Raw genomic sequence first — 20,295 nt, 5'->3', positions numbered from 1 at the left:
GTTCACTTGTTCTCAAGCTTTGGTGTGCATCAGAATGACCTGAGCCACTTGTGACAACAAAAGCTGTCCAGACCCCAGATTCTGATTTCACGGATTTGGGCCAGGTCATGGAGCTCCCACCATTATTCTGATGCCCCAAATTTAGAGAAATTCTGTTCTTCATCCTTAAGAAATGCAGCTCCCTGGTCTTATATTAACCACCATGGTTTTAATGAGAGATTCATAAAAGGGAGGTTTAGACAAGAGGATGAAATTTGGCCCAATGAAGATTAGCATATTTTAAATTGTAAAAATACAACATTTTTGGCGTTCCTGGAAATTTTAGGGACTGATCATTTAGCTCCATAATTCCAGCTAGCATCGATGTCTATACCTCATCGAAATGGTGACATTTAAATAAATTATAGAACTATAGCAAGAGCCAAATGATACTTAAGGTTTAGTTCTTAAGGCATAAACTGAATTTAAACAATCTCAACTGATTTTAAAAGGTTCATCAACCTTCCACCCTGTAGAATAGTTTACTACTCTTATTATTAAAATTACCGCAACCAAAAATTACTTAATAATAAGAGCTTTACAACCCATAAAATATCCTATTGTTTTAGCATAGCATCAGTTGATACTTTATAAATCTGGATCCAGACTTTTTCCAAAAGCTTGTTGAAAGCTACTCAGCAAAGCAATGAAAAGATAGAAAATATTTTTTTTCCATATAGAAATTGAGAGGCACATTGGTCCCACCCTGTACAAAAGCATTTCTCATACAAAGAAAGGACAAATTATAAACAGATGGCCAATCACATGGCAATCAATTAAAATGTATCAGGTGAGATCTGGTTCCAAATTTGAATTCCATTTTTGTTGGCTAACCCCAAGAGTTTCCTTCAAGTGGGATGTACTGCTACGTGGAACTGTAGGCTCCAGCCACTCCCTGTCCTCCCACCCTGGATGGCAAGGACAAAGATTGCTGCATAAGCAGAGAACTTGGCATCTCCGCAGGAGTGCATTACTCTTGAGCCCATCTGCCAGCTGGTGGTGATGGATGGTGGAGTGAACTATAGCCCTTCTTGGCTAGTGGATGAGTTTCCATTTGGTGCTCCTTTGTTATTTAACTCAAAGCTAATCATTTTTTGAAATTTTTTATTATTTTCCTTCTTTTCCCTTAACAGTATGCTGCCTGCCTGGCATACTGTACAAATATAGACCAGGTTAAAAAATAATCTGAGTTTGATTCTTGAATTTGAACACTGGATGGATGAATACATACACACAAATTGCTTCATTTCCCTGCACTTCAATTTTTGATAAATGACAGAATAACACTTTTTTAAAAAATGCATTTAATTATAAGACAATAAACAGGTTAAGGCTGGCTGTGAGGCAATGGGCCATTAGAACAGAGGAAATTCAATAATCTGATATTTTAAATTGTTTTCATAAGTGATGCAAAGCTGTTTTAAATATGTGGTTAATGATGCAAGACTTTAATGCCTGTATAATTAAGAAATGATTTTTAAATTTGCGTTTGGCAAATATAAACTAACCTATAACTGCTTAATAACATAGTAATGATCTCTGTATGAGTCCAAATCCTCTTAAACCCAGAGCACCCCCTCCCAATGATGACACATTTAGTACTCTCTGGTTTTCATTTTGAAAAGCTGCTAATCCTCATCTTGTCCTCAACTAAAGTGAGTGCTAGTGATCTCACTGGTTTCATTCAAAGCAAGGTGAACCACACTGAGATCATTTCTGAAGCCTCCGGTAATGCCTAATGAACAATTCTTAGCCGCAGACAGGGTGCCTGTCACACGCCCTACTGCTGATCCAGTGCGTGGTCCACAAAGCCCATCGGATTCTGGAATGGATTCTGAGAGGTCAAATGTGTAACTGCATTTTCCCCAAAGATAGTGGAATAAAATGCCTTTATGTTTGCTTGATTTAATTTTCCCCCAAAGAACCAGCATCATGGCCCAAGAATGTTGGTTTACTACCAAACTGATATTTTATCTTAAAGTCACAATACTCTTAAACAACTTATTCCTCTGGATTGTATTCCCTCTGTGTCTCTCTTCAGTTTGCAATCAACTCCTCTTTTTCTCTATTATTGTGATCCAAGAAGATGCACTTTCCTATCACATCTAATATGCATCTCCCAGACCTCCACAGTGTGACTTTCACTTTTGATCTCGAAGTTAAATAAGTTGCTTATTTGTACCTCCAACTAGAAAAGTGAACGGATCTTTAAGTGGTTGCTGAACTTTCTACATAAAGTACTGCTAATCTCCTTAACAAAAACATGGTGCTAAGTCACTTCAGTTATGTCTGACTCTTTGGGACCCCATGGACTATAGCCTGCCAGGTTCCTCTGCCCATGGGATCCTCCAGGAAGGAATACAGGAGTAGGTTGCCATTCCCGTCTCCATAACAGCAACATAAGAAGCATCTGATGGAAACTTTTTCATGGTACATTTCTAAAATGAAAGTGAATAAAATAAAACATAGATTAATCCATTCATCCTAAAAGAAGGCTTTTCCTATAACTTCGTACTTTGCTTTTTCTTCTGTATATACTATGGCACATCAACATTTCAAATAAACAAGCCATATAGGTCCCAAAACAAGGAAAAGGAAAGCACAAAGATTCTCTTTTAGGAAAATTTTTGTCTTCAACTCTCTCTTCTACAGATGACAAACCCTCATTTTTCTAAGTCACATATTCTCCCTTCATTATTGTATCTGCCAAAATCCTATTCATCTTCTGACACTTCACTCAAGTTCTATATATTCAGTGATGTTCTCTGCCTTCCTCCTACCAGAAAGCTCTCCTCCCTCTGATATGACATATTTCTGACAATATATTGCACACAGATTTTCCTGCAGCTGTTCTCCAAAGGCTTCATATCTGTGTTCTGTGGCTTACCCAAAGTCACATTACTAGTAAGCTCTTATGCGGAAATGAAAACCCATGGCTGCTGGCTCCAGATTCTAGGATCTTTCTCTCCACTTCATGTATCTCCTTGAACATTTCTGTGTTATTTTTTTGCTCAGAAAAAAAGAAAGAAGCTGTCCTTTCCCCCAAAGGACTATAACTTAGCTTTCATGTGCTGTCCAAGTTCCATTCTTCTAACTGGTTCTCTGCTCCTTGAATGTCTCCTGCAGGGGCTCCTCATCTCTCATTGCTCTTTCCAGTTTCAAAATTCCCCAAAGTTTATCTTCAGTCATCTTCTTCTATTGTGTTTTCTACATCATTGATTTCATTTATACCCATGAGCGCAACAACTGCTCCTGTGTAGATAATTTAGCTGAAGGCCCTAGGCCTGCACTCTCTCTAGTTCCACTATTGTATTTTCTGATGCCTGTTTAACATCTGTAATATGTTTTTTAAAATGACCTAATTATTTTCCTGGTTTCAGCTCCTCCTCCTACCTTATCAGGTTCCTCTAGTTGAGAATCTCAAACTAATCTTTTCTTTCTCCTACATCCCCACTCTGCAATGACCAGACAAATCTTCTGGGCCTCTTCCTGCTTTTCCATTTGCAGAGGCACCTCCCGGATTCAGGGCCTCCTCACCTCTCTTCTGAACAACTGCAATAGATAGCTAACTCTCACTTCCCATATCCCCGCCCAGGCGTTCCTATCCATCATCAAAGTGATGCCAAAGCAGAGGAGGCAAGTCTAAGTAAGTACCTTGGCCTTGAACAGAGAGAAAATGACCTAATTAAACTTAAAAGCTTTTGCACAGCAAAGGAAATCATAAGCAAAATGAAAAGACAACCCTCAGAATCGGAGAAAATATTTGCAACTGAAGCAACTGACAAGGGATTAATCTCCAGAATATACAAACAGCTCATGCAGCTCAATATCAGAAAAACAAACAACTCAAAAAAAAAAGTGGACAGAATATCTAAATAGACATTTCTCCAAAGAAGACACGGTTGGCTAAAAAGCACATGAAAAGATGCTCAATATCACTAATTACTAGAGAAATGCAAATTAAAATGCAATGAGATATCACTTCATGCCAGTCAGAATTGCCATCATCAAAAAATCTACAGACAATGAGTGCTAGAGAGCGTGTGGAGAAAAGAAAACCCTCCTACACTGTTGGCTGGAATGTAAACTGATGCAGCCACTATAGAGAACAATATGGAGTTTCCTTTAAAAAACTAAAAATAGAACTACCATATGATCTTGTAATCCCACTCCTGGGCATACATCCGGAGAAAACCGTACTTCAAAAAGACTCATGTATCCCACTGTTCATTGCAGCACTATTTACAATAGCCAGGACATGGAAGCAACCGAAATGTCCATCAATGAATGGATAAAAAAAATGTGTACATATATACAATGGGATATCATCCATAGAAAAAGGATGAAATAACGCCCATTTGCAGCAACAGGGATGGACCTAGACACTGTCACACTTGGTGAAGTCAGACCGAGAAAGACAAATATCATATGATATTGCTTACACTGGAATCTTAAAAAAAGGGTACAAATGAACTTATTCACAAAACAAATAGAGTTACAGATATAGAAAACAAACCTATAGTTACCAGGGGATAAGGGGAGTTAGGGATATATTGGAATATTGAAACTGACACATACACACTACCATATGTAAAACAGATAATGAATAAGGACTTACTGTTTAGCACAGACAACTCTACTCAATACTCTGCAATGGCCATATCAGAAAAGAATCTATAAAAGAGTGAATATACATATAACTGATCCACTTTGCTGTACACCTGAAACTAACACAACTTTGTAAATCAATTATATTCTGATTAAATTTTTTTAAAAAAACTGACTTTAAAGATTGAAGCAGAATACAACAATAAGTCAATATTTTTAAAATATTGAAAAATGTAGGAAGAGAGAGAGATTCTGAAAGGATATCTTGAAAGCCAAGGAGGAGAAGCAGGAAAGAGCCAAATACTGAAAAGATCAAATAAGCTACTTCTTTATCTCTGATACATTCTACTTGCTTACCATCTATAGTCTTATCACTAGCAAGAAATAATTCTGTTAAAACATAAAATCCCCAACTGATAGCCACTTCATCTTGGTTTTTTACAATTAGTTGCACCCATCAAAATAATGCTTTCAAAAAACTGGAATAGTAAGTCAGAGCAGTATTAAATCTTGGGATATAAACCTAAATCCTAAGAATGTACTAAAGTGTTCTTTTTATGAGAGTAATAGTTACTACTGTACCAATCTTAACACAATATCTTTTATAAGGTTGTAGTGTATATATTTGGGCTTCCCGTGTGGCTCAGACTGTAAAGAATCTGCCTGCAATGTGGGAGTCCTGGGTTCAATTCCTGGGAAGATCCCCTGGAGGAGGGCATGGCCACCCGTTCCAATATTCTTGCCTGGAGAATCTCATGGACAGAGGATCCTAGTGGGCTACAGTCCACGGAGTCCCAAAGAGTCAGACACAACTGAGTGACTAAACACAGCACAGTGTGTATATTTATCCACGAATGCTGGAGGGAAAGTGTTAGGTTTCATCAACTCCAGGTAAACATCTAGACTTTAGCAGACAAGACTAAATCAATCAAATATTTAATGTAATAATATACATGTTGCATCCTTAAATCATTTCTCATTTGATTACACATTAAAATCATTTAAACTAACCCAAGAAATAGCAGAATAAGCAGCCATTAAAAACTCCTAGATACATTTAGTCTCCAACCAAAGTCAATCAACCCATATCCAACTCTTTGTGACCCCATGGACTGCAGCACGCCAGGCTTCCCTGTCCAAAACCAACTCCCAGAGCTTGCTCAAACTCATATCCATTGAGTCAGTGATACCATCCAACCATCTCATCCTCTGTCATCCCCTGTCATCCCCTTCTGCTGCCTTCAATCTTTCCCAGTATCAGGGCCTTTTCTAATGAGTCAGTTCTTAGCATTAGGTGGCCAAAGTATTGGAGTTTCAGCTTTAGCATCAGTCCTTCCAATGAATGCTCCAGATTGATTTCCCTTAGGATGGACTGGTTTGATCTCTTTGCTGTCTTCTCCAACACCACAGTTCAAAAGCATCAGTTCTACGGCACTCAGCTTTCTTTATGGTCCAACTCTCACATCCATACATGACTACTGGAAAAACCATGGCTTTGACTAGATGGACCTTTGTTGGCAAAGTAATGTCTCTGCTTTTTAATATGCTGTCTAGGTTGGTCATAGCTTTTCTTCCAAGGAGCAAGTGTCTCTTAATTTCATGGCTGCAGTCACCATCTGCAGTGATTTTGGAGCCCAAGAAAACAAAGTCTCTCACTGTTTCCATTGTTCCCCCATCTATTTGCCATGAGGTGATAGGACTAGATGCCGTGATCTTCATTTTTTGAACGTTGAGTTTTAAGCTAGTTTTTTCACTCTTCTCATTCACCATCATCAAGAGGCTCTTTAGTTCCTCTTCAGTTTCTGCCATAAGGGTGGGGTCATCTGCATATCTGAGGTTATTGATATTTCTCCCAGGAAGCTTGATTCCAGCTTGTGCTTCATCCAGCCCGGCATTTCTCATGATGTACTCTGCATATAAGTTAAATAAGCAGGGTGACAATATACAGCCTTGACATACTCCTTTCCCAATTTGGAACCAGTCTGTTTTTCCATGTTTAAATATTACAAAATGAAAGCATCTTTATTTAAGGCAGATTTTTTTCTAACAGTAATTTCCCATTAGTGAGTTGCTAAAATCAATTTAGTGGGTCATAACTAACATTTTTTTAAAAATGTGAAATAGAAGAAAATAAAAATATTTTAAAGTTCATCACAAATTGTAAGGATATCTCATGAAAGTTTTATTTCAGTAAATATGTATGTATGTACCCACTGTTACAATGTAGAAAATATTTCTTTTGTGTATTGTAGTCCCAAAAGTTGAAAAAACTGATTTAGGGCAGTATATTATGCTTCCTGCTGCTTAAAAAGCAAACAGTAGCAACAAGAAATTCCATCAGATTATACTGCCCTATGGGGATTCCCTGGTGGCTCAAATGGTAAAGTGTCTGACCGCAGTGAGGGAGACCTGGGTTCGATCCCCAGGTCGGGAAGATCCCCTGGAGAAGGAAATGGCAACCCACTCCAGTACTCTTGCCTAGAAAATTCCATGGATGGAGGAGCCTGGTGGGCTACAGCCCATGGGGTCGCAAAGAGTCGGACACGACTGAGCGACTTCACTTTTCACTATACTGCCCTACATCATCCTATGTACTCCTGAAGTAGCTGCTTTTAAAAAAATACCCTGACTCTCCTGTTCTCCTTTTAGTGCATTTCTTGTAACAGTGATTCTCAAAGTGCTGTCCACAGACTCCGGAGGTCTCTGAATAGATCTACAAGTTCATCGTTATTTGTATTTTCACTGTGCTTATATTTGCACTGGTGGAGCAAAGGTAAAATGAATACAATACCTGGGTCTTAGCACCAGTTGAGGCAATAGTACCAAACTATAATAACTAGTATATATGGCACTGCCGTGTAGTCCTGGATTTATCTTAAAGTACAAATTTCACTTAACGATGACCTTGATAAGGCAGTAAAAAGTATTCACTTTATTAAATGTCAACCCTTGAGCACATATCATTTTAATATTCTGTGTGAAAAATGGGATGTTCCAACAAGACCTCCGTGTGTATCCATTACAATGGGTGTGAGCTAAGCTGGCTGCTTTTTTAATGGAATATCATTTTTACTTGAAAACAAACTATGCTTATTCAGATGTGGGTATTTGGCAGACATTTTTTTCTAAAATGAACAAAGTGAGACTATCACTTCAAGGAAAACAACTGAAAGTATTTATTGCCAATAATAAAATTCCAACTTTATAGCAAAAATGAAAATTTTAGAAAACTTGGCAGTATACCAATATTTAAAGAATTTTAAGATGAAATTGGTGGTGATATTGACCAAAGTGATTGTTTGATAGTGTATAATTAAATGTGTCAACATTTGGAAGATTTACACAACTCAGTGAATCAATATTTTCCAAATGACCAATGCATGATACAAGTACAAGACAAACCAATGGATTTTAAAGTAATGGAATATAGGAACTTCCCTGGTGGTCCAGTGGTTAAGAGTTCACCTTCCAATGCAAGGGGTATGGGTTCAATCACTGGCGTGGGAGCTAAGATCTCACATGCCTCATGGCTGAAAAACCAAAACACAAAGCAGAAATAATACTGTAATATATTAAATAAAGACTTTTTAAATGGTCCACATAAAAAAAATATTTTTAAAAAGTCATTGATATAGTTGCAGAATCCATCAACTTCGAAGAAATCAGCCTTTAAAGACTATCAGTTGTTGTGTTATAGTATCAAGTCAAAAAGCAATATCCACAATCATCTAGGAAGTCTGTTAAAATACTCCTCCCTTTCCAGTTACGTATTTGGGTGAGGCCAAACTTTTTTCATCTATTGCAACTGATATATCACACCAGATTGGATGCAGAACCAGATATGGAGCTTCAGCTGTCTTCTATTAAGCTAAACATTTAAAAGATTTATAAAAATGTAAAACAATGTCACTCTTCTCACCTTTTCTCTTTAAAAGTCTCTTATTTATGTTATTATACAATGGGATTATTTTCAATGAATGTGTAAATTAAACAAAAAACTTTTTCTTAGTTTTAATTTCTAATAAACATTGATAGATATAATACACATAAACAAAAGCTTTTTAGGATCTCTAACAATTTTTAAGACTATAAAGAACGCTGAGACTAAAATGTTTGAAAAACCCTATCCTAGACCTTATTTGACTCCTCTCTCAAGTCCAAAATTGTGAATACACTTTTGAGTTTCTGAGTCAGTAATAAATTGTACTGCTTAAGAAGAGCTTGGGCTTCCCTGGTAGCTCAGCTGGTAAAGAATCCACCTGCAATGCAGGAGACCCTGGTTCGATTCCTGGGTCAGGAAGATCTGCTGGAGAAGGGATGAGCTACCCACTCCAGTATTCTTGACTTCCCTGGTGGCTCAGACGGTAAAGAATCCACCTGTAATGAGGGAGACCTGGGTTCAACCCCTGGGTTAGAAAGATTCCCCGGAGAAGGGAATGGCTACCCACTCCAGTATTCTGGCCTGGAGAATTCCATAGACAGAGGAGCCTGGCAGGCTCTAGTCCATGGGGTCACAAAGAGTCAGACACAACTGAGCAACTTTCACACACACACAAGAAGAGCTTACTAACAGATATGGATGGAGTAACACTTGAAGTCATTTTCGGATTTAAAAAATTAATTTCCTAGTTGAGTATTTAATATACATGTCATATAATAGGCAAAGAGATCATAGGGCCCCAACTAAGATCCTTAGTGTTTTCTCTCATGCAAATCTTGATAATAAAGCGTTTGTTTTTATTTACTATACTGTCCAACTGGGTATCATTACAAACATCACGTTTATGCATCAGTAGAAGTCACAGTTCTCATCTGACAGTTTAAATGTCTCGTCTCACCTGATCTGTGTATCACATTCCAGCCAAAATGCCTGCCACCGTGCCCCAGAGTCAGAGCTCTGCCTGATGAAATGCCAGTATGAGAGCCCAAGTGCCCATGCCCCCAGAACACTCCAGAACAGATAATTACCCTGCAATGAAAGTTCATATGAAATCAGTATGAGTTAATTACATCACACTGAAGATTCATCATACTGAAAATCAAATTCTATGTCAATGACACACGGCACTTGTAGCTTATTTTACAAACATTAACTAATTAAATTTGCAAAACATCCCTGAGCAGCAAGACATAATGATATCTGAACTGACAACCTAATTAAGTCTAATTATTTCTAAGATTTCCCTCTTCCAAGTGGGTTCTATCTCCAGTTCAGAGAAGTGGGCTCGCTATGTGCTCAAACCAGATGTGGAAGTCAGCTATCACTTATTTCTTCCAAAATTCTCTTGCTATGAGGCGCCCACATTTCCTTTTAGGACAGCTCAACCTGTATCAGGAGAAGGCAATGGCACCCCACTCCAGTACTCTTGCCTGGGAAACCCCATGGACGGAGGAGCCTGGTAGGCTACCGCCCATGGGGTCACGAAGAGTCAGACACGACTGAGCGACTTCACTTTCACTTTTCATTTTCATGCACTGGAGAAGGAAATGGCAACCCACTCCAGTATTCTTGCCTGGAGAATTCCAGGGACAGCAGAGGCTGGTGGGCTGCCGTCTATGGGGTCGCACAGAGTCGGACACGACTGAAGCGACTTAGCGGCAGCAGCAGCAGCAGCAGCAACCTGTATCATTTTCTGCTGGAAAGGCTCATAGAAACTTCAAAACCCCCAAACACTAATCCAGCCTTGAACTCATAGTTCTATATCTTAAATGACATTTTTTGCTTATTTTTTACCAGCAAGCAGTTTTGATTGTTATCCAAATTGCTTTGACCAGCTTCACTCTACTGTCCTCTTTTTTTTTTCCCCCACACTGTCTTTTTCTACTGTATGTCCTCATAGACACAGGCCCTATCTTTCACGCAGTTTCTTGCCTCCACATTCCATCATCAGGAAGTTGCCTTCTTTGTGCTTTTTTTTGTACGGCCTCTCTGACTTGAACGCTGTCAGGTTTCCTCAAGTTCTCTGCAGTCCCTCTTTTCCATTCCACTTAAAATTAGGCAACTTTGTTCCATCAGTTCATTACATATCAGCTTCTAAATTTTCTCTTCAGCAGCAAGCTGGGCCTTGAAAGTGAATGCCATATGTTTAAAAACATTGCTAGAAGACATATTGTGAAGGGGAATGTTACTGTTTGTGGAAAAAAATAAAAGGTTATACAAGTATGCTTAAATATACACCTCAGGAGTGGGAAATAAATAATTCTTATGAGGGTTGTATTAGAATTCTTCAGAGAGAAGAGAAGGAGATTTATTTTTAAGGAGTTGGCTCACATGACTGTGGGCAATGGTAAATCCAAACCCTGCAGGGTAGGCTGGTAGGCGGGAAATTCCCCTAGGAGTCGATTTTGTAGCCTTAAGTTTGAAGGCTGAATTCTCTCTCCTTGAGGGGAATCTCAGTCTCTGCTTTTAAGGCCTTCAAATTATTGAAGGAGGCCCATTCATGTTATGCAGTATAATCTGCCTTACTCAAGTGTACTTATTTAAATGTTAATCACATCTGAAAAATTAAGGACTGATGCTGAAGCACCAATACTTTGGCCACCTGATGAGAAGAAGTGACTCATTAAAAAAGGCCCTGATGCTGGAAAAGATTGAAGGCAGGAGAAGAGGACAACAGAGGATGAGATGGTTGAATGGCATCTCTGACTCAATGGACATGAGTTTGAGCAAGCTCTGGGAGTTGGTGTTGGACAGGCAAGCCTAGTGTGCTGTAGTCCATGGGGTTGCAAAGAGTTGGACATGACTGAGCAACTGAACTGAAACTGAAAACAGCAACATTTAGAATGGTGTTTGACCAAACAACTTGGCACCATAGCCTAGCTAAGTTGGCACATGAAATTAGCCTCATATGGGCCTACCTTTTTAAAAATGCATTTAAAATGACTATATTTTTCATGTTTGTAATCTCACTGGCTAAGAAAATACCTCCTATACTAAATGTTCACTATTTAGTGGTGGAATAAATGAATGTGTTAGACTTGTATTTCCAATAATACTGTAAACTTGAGGGATGATATTTCTCTTCCTTTTCTTGTAACTATGGCAGTCACATAACCCACATTTTCCACGGTAACATTGATTTCAAACCCTCTGTCCCATTGTCACACCATGTGTCCTGATTTTAGATGTAGCAAACATGATGACCATACCTCTAACAAGTAGTTTCATGCTGAGCACACTACTTAAACCTCACCTAGTACTTAACTGATTGAAATGGAATTTCCAACCAGTGGACATTTTGTTTAAAATATGACAAAATACAACTGGGGGAAATTATCATTTCTCTTCGCATCTATTCCTGAGACACAAAATGCAATCTGGTTCTTGTGTTTTAAATTTTCTGTGTCCAGTTCTCAGGGTGTGGTTATAATGAATTGCTGAGCCAGTATGAAGTAAGATACTTGGTAATCAGGGCAAGTTTAAACAGTGTTGAACATTTTTTTAGTGTGAGTGAGCATTCAGGTAATGCATCCAGGAAAGACCTTGAATAGAGAGGGAGGGACACAATTAGACAAGTAAAAATCTGAACTTCTGAATCCTCTGTGCAGGTAATAAAAGCTTCAGATTTCAAGAGGAAGGTTGATGAATTTTTTTTAAAGATGATGGTAGAATAAAAACTAAATAAAACATTAAGAACTGTCTTTTTTCCAGTAAAAATTACTTGAGGCTTTTCTGGACTGCAGAAATTATTTTCCTACTTTATAATCTGATGTGATCTTTAAAACTGCTGCTTTGTTCCAGAATGATATCTCAAAGGAGTACAAGTTATACCACTTGGAGTTCAGATAGCCTTGGTGAAAATTGAAAGCTATTATAGAAAGATGAGTGATGAATTCAAGGAAGCCAGAAAGTGCTTGAACCAAAAGCTTTCAGCTATTCAATCAAAAAATTAGCGAGAGTCAGTGACAGCTTAGGTACCAGGGGTGAAGATATAGAAGGGATGAAAGATGTCTTAGCTGGGTAGGAGACTAGAATTATGCTGATCTCATTATGAAGAATAGAGAAATTAGGACAGAGAACCAGTTTGGAATATTTAGTAGAGGAGTGAGGGTGATAAGTGATTCTGAGAATGCTGATCTTAAGTGGAACAGGGAGATAGCCTGTAAACAGCTAGAAAATACAGATTAAGAAGGTAGGTGGAGAAATCAGAACCAAAGTTGAAGTTTCCAGTATCTTTACTGTAGAGTGTAAATAAAGTCGAAACTATTGACTATGCCTTCCCTATATCTACCCAAGCAAAAGATGTACTTTTCCTGGACTCAAGCTGGATGGAGTGATTTGCAGACCCCCTATGTTGTCCTTGACCCTCTGGGACATGTGCCTACTCATTCTTCACCTATCTGGAAGGCTCTCCTCCTTTCCCCAGCCCCACACGTCCCAATAATTTACACCCCAACTTCAACTCAACCTTCAGGTCTTTCTCTTTTCTAGATATATACCCAGGAGTGGGATTGCTGGATCATTTGGTAATTCTGCTTTTAGTTTCTTAAGGAAATTCCATACTGTTTTCCATAGAGGTTGCATCAATTTACGTTCCCACCAACAGTATAGGAGGGTTCCCTTTCTCTATACTTTGGGTCTTACTTTAGATATTGCTTCCCTGACTGGCCCCTTTCACGTGCATGCACACACACACACACACACACACACACACACACTCCTCTGTTAGGTTAGCTGCTCTCCTACAAACTTTCAGAGTACTGAGTATTTCCCCCACTACTCTGTGTTATAAAATCCTGTTTCTTGATATGCTCATCCAACTCGAGTTGAAGGCCCTCCCAAGGGCGGGTCTTGAATCCTTCCTGCATATGGTAACATCCTAACTCCATTACACATGGTAGGCACTCCATAAATTGAATGAACAAATGAATTATCAGAGAAGGTTGAATGTAAGCCAAGATCACAGTAAATCAAGCTCTCCAAAAAGCATGTCTGAAAAAGAGGATGGTAATTGATATTTGATGATAGTTGATACTTCAAATAACAAGCTTGAAGGGCCTTGAAAATTTTATTCTCATGGTATACAGGTATCTTGTGGAATGGATATTACAGTTATGGTGTCGTGCTGTGATTTTTCTAGTAAGAAATGTAAGACTAAAGCATGCCCATGTGGGTGGTGGGCATGTCTTCAAAGAAGCCCAAAGCCTTTCTCAGGACAGCCACCTGGGAAAGACCTGGGTTCTCAAACAGGATGTAGAACTGAGGAATGGAATGGAGGGTGGAAGGCTAGGCTTCATCAAGCTTAACCTGGAGCTACGCCTTCCAATACAGCAGCCATTCATTAGACATATGTGGCTTTTCTGCCTTGAACTGTGCTGTCCGAACTGAGAGGTGCAAGTGTAAAATCCAAACCAGATTTCAAGCATGGTACGAAGAAATTAAATATTTAACATTTCCATGTTGACTCTGTGTTGAAATGATAATATTTTGTATGTGGTTGTTGATGTTCAGTCACCCAGTCTTGTCTGACTCTTTGTAACCCCATGGAGTGCAGCATGCCAGGCCTCTCTGTCTCTCACCATCTCCTGAAGTTTGCCCAAGTTCATGTCCATTGCATCAGTGATGCCGTGCAGCCATCTCATCCTCTGATGCCCTCTTCTCCCTCTGCCCTCAATATTGTTGTATATAGTGGGCTAAATAAAATGTTATTAAAAATAATTTCACCTGTTTCCTTTTTACTTTTTTCACATGGCTACTAAGATTTTTAAAATTCCCATGTGTGTCTTGCCTTATAGTTCTTTGGGACAGTGCTGGTCTAGATCTAAGAGGAGCTCTAGACATCTCTGAATATCCTCCTGGGTGAAGCTGTTAAGGCAGCGGATAGAATAGACCTGAAAGCTTGGCAGCTAAGCCATGTCTTGTAAAAGTAGGAGATGTATGAGCATGTTTGTGTTGGTTCCATCATAAGTAAAGGCTTTCTTTCCAGTGACCGCTACATGCGAGCACACTGTGCTAGGTATTGGAGCTTCAGGATAAACCAGATGGACATGGCACTATGCTCATGAAACGTACTATCCGGCCACATGATTCGGCCCTCTCACCAGTCAGGAGATTTTCCTTCCCCTACTGCCATCCCTGGAGGAGAGCCAGTGGAGGAGGGAATCACAACATTTATTATTACTATTTTTATTTGTTATTGTGATTAAATTAGTTGAATGTTTACTCTGTAAGCGGGCTAAGCACTTTCGATGCCTTGTCTCCCTGAATCTTCATGAATAATCCTACAAAGCAAGAACTATTATTATTCCCATAAAGAGGCAGAAACTGAGGCTTGGGGAAGGAAAATAACTTGCCCGAGGCCACACAAAAGGGACAAAGCCCAGAGTGCAACTTAGATCCGCCTGTACCACTGTACGTTACACTTCATCTCCTCACAAACACACGGCGGACAGGCACCCTTGTGGCTTCAGTCTGTGGAGATTCACGATGTACAGGTACTGTCCTCAGGACCTAGCTTACATATTTAACCCTCACAATAACCCTAAGGAGTGTGGTTCTTATTGTTCTTATTATTCCTATTGCGTGTTAAGTCGCTTCAGTCATGTCTGACTCTTTGTGACCCCATGGACTGTCATCTGCCAGGCCCCTCTGTCCATGGAATTCTCCAGGAAAGAATACTGGAGTGAGTTGCCATGCCCTCCTCCAGGGGATCTCTTTGACCCAGGGATCGAACCTGCGTCTTTTACATCTCCTACATTGGCAGGCAGGTTCTTTACCACTAGCGCCACCACAAAAAGGGAAACTGAATTTCAGAAAAGTGAAGTAACCTGTCCAAGATCACAGAGCTACTCAATTATAGCATTCTTGAATCTTAGTTCTCCTTTATTTAAAGTTATCTAAATATTTATCTAAATATTCCATCTCTCTAAGATACGCGTAAAAGATATTAAGTGTGGCTGGTAGGTAAAAGCCAACCCTCTTTGATTGGAGACTGTCAGACATCCCAAGACGTCTCAGGGAGAGGGATTAGTCCCTTCTCAAGTGGCTCTCTCTTTCCCTAAGTAGACAGGGGAGGGAAAAAAAAAGCTGCTTCTTAAAATCCAAGGAAGATAAAATTCTCCTGGACTCATCCTTCAGAGTTGGAAACATTCTGCATGATCATCTAGTCCAAACCTCTGATTTCACAGATGAGAAACGAGGCTGAGGGAAATCAAATGACTTGCCCAAGGTCATGCAGCTGATTCCTGGCAGAGCAGAACTGGAGCTCGTATGGTTTCTCATAGAACATGACTCTCTGCAAACCACACTGCCTCCTGAGGACCGAGGAAGGCCTGGGGGAGATTCGGGGCCGGTGTAGGGGCTGCCTCACTGGCCGCAGGAGGCACAGTTTGCACTGTCTCCTGGCTCACACAGTTTCTATCCCATCCCTCAAGCACTCACTAAGAACTGACAGTGCTGTGGAGCCAGATACACCGGACTAACAGTATAAAACCAGCACGACTGCACCTGGGAAAACAAGTCGAGGCTTTTGCTTTCATTGCTTTTCTTTCTTTTAATCATGTGCAAATCCAGGAGAAGGGCTTTGCAGAGGGTGTGTGTATCACTCCGTGGAGCAGCCTTGATGCTTGACCTGCTGGGCAGGTTTCAGAAGGCGTGTTTGGGAGGAGACGCCTCCAGGAGATGCAGACGACCCTCTGTGCTGATCCTGGAAAACTTCACACACAGTCAAAAGATTTTAATGAGCAAGCTGGGCCAAAAGCTGTTCCTGGAGGCTGCGCCCCAGGAGTAAAGCTGTTCCCTGCACAGGTGCCACCAAGCCTCTGTCAGTCCCCGCCCACACCTGCACTCTCCACTTGCATCCAGTGTTCTGTACTCCTGACACAGTCTTCCTCCTTCCCAACACCTGTTTTGGTCACACTCTTCCCTCAGGCCCTGCCCAAAGATCATGACCTCCTTGAAGCTATTCCAGACCATGGTCAGCCTGCTAAGCACTCATTTTTCTGGAACCTAAGGTGAACCTACCCATGCTCAGTCACTTCAGTGGTGGCCGACTCTTTGTGACCCCATGGACTGTAGCCCACCAGGCTCCTCTGTTCATGGGATTCTCCAAGTAAGAAGACTAGAGTGGGTTGCCATGCCCTCCTCCAGTCTAAGACAAATATCCTCCTGCATGTTGCACTTAGTTATCCAGTTCATACTTGATATGTACTTTTTATGTACATGTTCTGGCTCCTAAACTGACATTTAGCCACTCAAAACAAGGGACAGATCTAGTTTCCCCTGGGAATTCCAAATTTCTTCCTAGCACAGAGCCCGGTAAGCAGTAGGCACTCAAGAAATCTTGGATGTTGATGACAAGGACAATATGATGATGATAACGTTGCTGGAGGAAAAGGAGGGGAGGACAAAGATAGAAAAGAAATTCTATCCAGGTAGAATGGCCTACAAATCAGATTACTACAGAGATCAAACTCCAGGCCAAAGGAAAATGGTAGAAATAATCAAATTTCTGTCTGTGAAACTTCTGCCTGCCTCATTCGTCACAGCTGGCAGGCCACTTTATCAGTTTTAAAAGCAAACAGGACTGTCTCTCTTATTCCCTTTCTCGGGGAGCCTGCTATGGTGTCTAACTTCATGTGTCAATTTGACTGGGCCACAGGATAAGCAGGCATTTGGTCAAGCATTCCTTTGAGTGTCTCTGGGTGAGATTAGCATTTGATTCAATAAACTGAGACGAGCAGACTGCCCTCCCTCATGTGGGAGGGCCTCATCCCGTCAGTGGAAGAAGAGGGAATGATGCTGACTGCTGAGCTGGGATGCTGTTCTTATCCTGTTTTCAAACTTGAACTTTAAAGTCAGCTCTTCTTGTGGTAAGATTTGAGGGACAATTCTGCCTGCCCCACCGCCAACAGCCCCAATTCTTACTCCCCTGACAGAAATACTCTTTTGGATGAAGACATTGCATTACCAGGATTCTATTTAGAAAGCAAATAAGCACAAAAGAAGAAGAGCTGTTACTTTAACATCTTGGCATGGATTCATCCCCAGATGAAAGTAGAGAGCAAAGGAATGGGACCTGAGATGGTACCATTTACGATGAGGCAGAAGGAGAGATGCCGGGGACCAGCCCCGATGGGACACAGCTTTGGAAAGTTGTACAGAGTCCAACACTAGTGAAAGCAGGAGGGATGGGAGCATATGGAGGACAGAGCATGAGGCGGGGCCGGGAAAGAGGTCTTAAAAGAAGTCAAGAAAAAGTCAGACTCCTCCAAAGGGGTGGGCACTGCATGAACATTCCGTCAGTTGGATCCTTGTGTTACGAGGCTGGCTGTGTTCCTGTTTCTCCAGGCCTAGGACCAGAGACTCTTATCAGCTCTCCCCTCCCTTGGCCTCTCCCACCTCTTTGTGATCTCTCACTAAGCTCTGCTGTTTTAAATTTCCTGTTGCTTGGATCCTGTCTTCACGTCTGGTTCTGCCCACAGGCCCTGAGGGTCATGCCAGGTCGGGGGCTCCACCCTTCTACCTGGTTCCACCTCTCACACCTTGATAATCGTATCTGTAGAGTGTGGATGATCCCTGTCCTAAGGCTTCTGTGGCTTCCAAGTGATGCACAATTAAATGAAACTCCTGGCTCTCCCTTAACAGACTCCTAATCTGCTCCTATTGAAGGTCCTTTTTGGTTACAACTAGCACTCCTATAGTGGATTAGAGTTGACTGAAACATCATTGTGAGCTACAATCCGGCTGTCATCCGATACTCAACTGAAACTGCTCAAGCAAAGATCACCAATGACTTTTATCCGTTGTTATTGCCAAAACTAAAGACCCCACTAGCCACTGCAGGAGACGCGGGAGATGTGGGTTTGCTCCCTGGGTCAGGAAGAGTCCCCTGGAGGAGGAAATGGCAACCCACTCCAGTATTCTTACTGGAGAATCCCACGGACAGAGGAGCCTGGAGGGCTACAGTACATGAGGTCACGAAGAGTTGGACATGACTGAGGAACCAAGCACGCATGCGTGCACATTGCCCAAACCAAGAAACACATTTCGTTTGTTGTCTTGGTGTTCTCTTTGCTGATGATGAAATTATTCACATACCCCTGTTTTTGTTACTCTCTCCTGCCGAGTTTCCATGGCACCACTCTATGCTGGTTCTCATCGGCATGGTTTCCTCTGCTCAGTACGCCTTCTCCTCACCTCCCTAAGTGCCCCACTTCCCCAAAGAGTGGGCACATGACCCAGCTGGGCCAATCATAATACCAAATCTCTCTGTCCTCACTGATTGGTTCAGAGATGGGTCACGTGTCCCAAATCAGGCCAATCAGAGTTTTTCGCCAGAATTTGCTAATGAAGCTGGTTGGGAATACCTTCAATCAATCACTTTTGTTATGTAACAGACACTCTCAAAATCTCAGTGGCCTGTGACACCCAGTGTTTATTTTCTTGTCAATAGTCCACAGTCAGATGTGGCAAAGGTTGCCTTTGGGTATGTTTCACAGATTTCTTTATTCTCTCTGGACCAGTGGCTACTTGGGACACACTCTTCTCAGGACAGGGCACAGAGCAAGCAGAAACATGTGACGTTTCTTCAAGCCTTGGCCAGAACCGTCACACTGTGACTCTGTCCACACTCTCAAAGCAAGTCCTATGGCCACACCCACCATCACTGGGAAGACACCTCTGGTGAGAGGAATTGCAGGGGTTGTGTCATACGAATATCCCTGCGTGTAGGGGCATGAAGAACTTGGAATAATAGTCAATCTGCAGCATTCCTTTTACCTCTCTGAACCCAGGCTCTAAAGATGAACACCGGGAGCTGCTGTGGCCCTGCCCCCGTTATGTGAAGCAGATTTGAGGATGAAACCCATACTCAAAAAATCAAGTTTCTCGATCCAGGGGTCTGACTCCATCACCCCCTTCCCAGATCTTAGTTATGAGCTATTGAATTTCCCTTTGAATTGCGATTCTATCATTCACATGCTAAGAGGCCTGGAAAATATAGTCCCTTCTCTCTCAAGTGGTCCTTTTGGGCCTTGTGTTCTGCACTCAGCTCTTGTCTCTCTAGAACAAGGGTCAGCAAACTATGGTTCATGGGCCAAATCTGGCTGGCCAACTGTTTTTGTAAATAGCTTTATCGCAACACATCCCCCTGCACTCACTTATGTGTTGTCTGTGGCTACTTTCACACTATATCAGAAGTAAATAGTTATGATAGTGACCATACAGTCCACAAAACCTAAAATAGTTACTACCTGGCCCTTTACAGAAAAACAGTGCTGAGCCCTACGTACTCTAAAAAGTGGAGGCCATGTGCTCTCCCGGTCGGTCTCATTCACCTGCAAGCTGGTGAGTCCCAACCCAAATCTATCTCCCTGGCCCTGACCTCACCTTGCATCTTGGGATAACTCTGTACACCCTTTTCTGCACGGATGCCCCACAAGCACCTCAAATTCAGTAAGTTTCTGACTTAAACTGAACTCATCCTTTTCCCCCCTAAATCAGCTCTCCCTTGGCTTGGCACCCAGCACCCAAGCTAGGTTCTTCTTTCTGCCTTCCTCCCCTGCCCCATAAACAGGTTGCTCTAGTGTTATGTCTAAACTTTTCTTAAACTCTCTCTGTTTCTCTCCAGCCTTTCTATATATCCTCACTTGAGCCATTGCAGTCTTCTCACTTGTCTCTTTATCTCTGGCGTTCTCCAACTGTCCTTC

The 20,295-nt window shown here is 41.2% G+C and overlaps 1 long non-coding RNA gene across 3 annotated transcripts; it reads right to left on the bottom strand.

Moving 5' to 3' along the window:
- Positions 1-1,928: 1,928 nt before the first annotated feature.
- On the bottom strand, positions 1,929-18,794 carry LOC145511636 (uncharacterized). 3 transcript variants are annotated; one of them, XR_014058017.1, is made up of 4 exons: positions 18,686-18,794; positions 9,486-9,616; positions 8,082-8,177; positions 1,929-2,477 (listed from the first exon to the last, which is right to left on the bottom strand). It is a non-coding gene; the product is annotated as an uncharacterized LOC145511636 (long non-coding RNA). The 3 variants fall into 3 exon arrangements; XR_014058016.1 differs by lacking the exon at positions 1,929-2,477 and having other exon boundaries at positions 6,306-8,177; XR_014058015.1 differs by lacking the exons at positions 1,929-2,477; positions 8,082-8,177; positions 9,486-9,616 and adding an exon at positions 16,120-16,300.
- Between the last annotated feature and the right edge of the window lie 1,501 nt (positions 18,795-20,295).

The sequence above is a fragment of the Giraffa tippelskirchi genome, chromosome 6 (assembly GCF_054371585.1).
Source record: "Giraffa tippelskirchi isolate mGirTip1 chromosome 6, T2T-mGirTip1v1.2.pri, whole genome shotgun sequence".
In the NCBI taxonomy this organism is placed as follows: Eukaryota; Metazoa; Chordata; class Mammalia; order Artiodactyla; family Giraffidae; genus Giraffa; species Giraffa tippelskirchi.
Note: the sequence above shows the minus strand (reverse complement) of the source record. Positions and strands in the feature narration are given on the sequence as shown.